Below are 3,024 nucleotides of genomic sequence, written 5' to 3'. Positions count from 1 at the left end.
AGTCCCAGGAGAGATCAGAATCTAGAGGTTTAAAATGTGAAAAGTAACAGCTAAAAACGTTCTAAATTTGGTGGAAAACATAAGACCATAGATTTAGGAAGTTAAGTAAATTACAAATAGAATCAATCCTAAGAAATTCATATTCAGATTCATCATAATGACAATACTGAAAACTATATACAAAGAAAAATTCTTGAAAATGGTCACTCACTAAAAAAGACACATTACCTACAGGAGCAGAAATATGAGAATGACTATGGATTTCTTATTATAAGCCATGGAGATCAGACAGGTGTCACAACATATTTTTCTTCAGTGTGGAAAGAGAACCGTCATTCCAGAATTCTATCTCCAACAAAAATATCCTTCCATAATGAAAGAGAAATAAAGATATTCTCAGATGAAGGAAAACTAAAATAATTCAATGCCAGCAGGCCTGCTATTTAATAAAAAATTGTTTAAAAAAGTACTTCAGACAGAACAGAAATTATACCAGAAGAAAATACCATGAATAAACAAATAACAACAAAATGGTCAACATCTGAGTTATGTTACATTTTTATTGCATTTGAGGTCTATTAAGTATATTCCATGCTTGAAAACAAAGAACATAACATTGTTAGGATTTTCAATATATGTAGATGTAAAGGGGGAATGTAAAGGAATTTATATAGTTATGTTTCCATATTCCTACTGAAGTGGTAAAATAAAATTCTTTTTTTTTTTTTTTTTTTAACTGTGAATATATATTTTATCTAGTCACTTTTGTTTACAATTGAAACTCTGGGAATTCAAAATTAACATCCTTGCCCGTGAGCTTCTTATAGACACCAGAAGAAGTTTCAACCTTGTGTTCCACATTGTTCTGCTGTGCTTTGTCCAAATGGACCTTTATGAGCCAGCTGCCATCTAGTTTCACGCAGATTCTCTTGCCCACAATTTCGCTTGGGAAGACCAAGTCCTCAAGAATGACATCGTGCACAGCTGTCAGAGTACGGCTCCTAGGACGCTTTTGTTTATTTTTTTGTACGGCTTTTTCGAGTTGGCTTAGGCAGAATTCTCCTCTGAGCGATAAAGACAACATGCTTCCCACTGAACTTTTTCTCCAATTCGCGTACTAGCCGGACTTGGATTTTCTGGAAAGATTTCAGTTGAGGAACAGGAACAAAGATAATGATAGCTTTCTGACCACCACCAACTTCAATTTCCTTAGCTGCCGTAATATTCAGCTCCCTGAGCTGAGCCTTGAGTTCTGAGTTCATCTCCAGCTCCAGAAGAGCCTGGGAGATGCCAGACTCGAACTCGTCCGGCTTCTCGCCATTGGGCTTCACGATCTTGGCTTTCGAACTGAACATGGCCTTCTCCTGGGAGAACTTACCGAGCGCCAGCTTAGGAAGAGCTAAAATACAAATTCTTAATAGACCGTTAATAGTTTAGTATGTATTTATAATCCCTAGGGCAACCACTACAAAACATTGTAAAAAGATACATTGTGAAAATTACAATAGATAAATTAAAATGGAATAAGGCAAAAGAAGGCAGAAAAGGGGAAACATAAAAAAGTAGGAACCGCCGGGCGCAGTGGCTCAAGCCTGTAATCCCAGCACTTTGGGAGGCCGAGACGGGCGGATCACGAGGTTAGGAGATCGAGACCATCCTGGCTAACATGGTGAAACCCCGTCTCTACTAAAAAATACAAAAAGCTAACCTGGAGAGGTGGCGGGCGCCTGTAGTCCCAGCTACCCAGAAGGCTGAGGCAGGGGAATGGCGTAAACCCGGGAGGCGGAGCTTGCAGTGAGCTGATATCCGGCCACTGCACTCCAGCCTGGGCGACAGAGCCAGACACCGTCTCAAAAAAAAAAAAAAAGAAAAAAAGAAAAAAAAGTAGGAACCAACAGAAAGTAAATAATACAATGGTTTGCTAATAAACAAATAATTGCATTGTATGTAATTGCAACATCAGTAATTGCATTATATGTAAATAATCTAAACAAATACATTGCAACAGAGATTATTGGTGAATAAAAAGCATGACCCAATCAGGTGTTGTTACCCAAAAACTCACTTCAAATATAATGATAAGAACAGATTAAAAGTAAAGGAAATCAAAAAAAGCTATAGTAGCTATATTAATACCAGACAATATAGGCCTTAGAGAAAAGAAAATTACCAGGAATAAAAAGGAAAATTACACAATGATAAAAGGATCCATTTCAAATGTGTATTCACTTCTGATAAGTGAAATTCGAAGAACGATCCTTGACCTTTTGCCTTTGTATAATCTGCCTTCCTTTGAGTATGGGCTGAAGCTGTGAAGAGGATGAAATACCACTCCTATGAATATGTTATGTTCCTTGGTAAAAGGAACGTTTCAATTGTGTTGAGTTTAAAGCAGAAAGTTTTCTCTGACTGGTGGGATTAGTCAGAGAGATTTGAAGCATGAAAAGGACTTTACATGCCATTGCTCTCTGGGACCCAATAAAAACCACCCGGACATCTGACTTACAGAACTGTGAGGTAATAAATGGAAGTCATTTAAGGCCATTGAGGTCGTGATAATTTGTTACTCTGCAAAAAAAAAACTAATACAACCTCTAACGAGTTTTTACATGAAGTGAAACTAACAGAACTGAAAGGACAATATGAGATTTTAGCTGGAGACTTCAACACTCCTCACACCTCTCCTAGTACATACAACTGGTAGAAAACCAGCAAAGACATATAAAAACTTACACTTGAGATTTTTTGTTTATTGTTTATTCATATTTAAATATTGGAGGTTCTATCAGCTTGATCCGTTGAGAAAGAACTATGTGGTTAGGTACCTAGGAAACCAACAATGGACATGCAGCATGGATGAAAATTAAACTTTTATTGTACAATCTGCTGAAACTTGAGGATTTTTTTTTTTTTTTTTTTTTGACGGCAGCCATATCTTCTTCTTCTGGTTGATACAGTCCATTATTAGGATATTGCTTAAATAATTACAAAACATAGTGTAATGAAATATATTATGAATATTAC

General features: G+C 36.6%; 1 pseudogene across 1 annotated transcript; it reads right to left on the bottom strand.

The window, feature by feature from the left end:
• Nucleotides 1–718: 718 nt before the first annotated feature.
• Nucleotides 719–1,394, bottom strand: LOC108542954 (40S ribosomal protein S7 pseudogene; annotated as a pseudogene). Its single transcript, XR_001889413.1, has one exon. The product of XR_001889413.1 is annotated as a 40S ribosomal protein S7 pseudogene (transcript).
• Nucleotides 1,395–3,024: the final 1,630 nt, after the last annotated feature.

Source organism: Rhinopithecus bieti, unplaced genomic scaffold (assembly GCF_001698545.2).
Source record: "Rhinopithecus bieti isolate Rb0 unplaced genomic scaffold, ASM169854v2 scaffold_23303, whole genome shotgun sequence".
NCBI lineage: Eukaryota > Metazoa > Chordata > Mammalia > Primates > Cercopithecidae > Rhinopithecus > Rhinopithecus bieti.
This window is presented reverse-complemented; position numbering and strand designations above follow the sequence as displayed.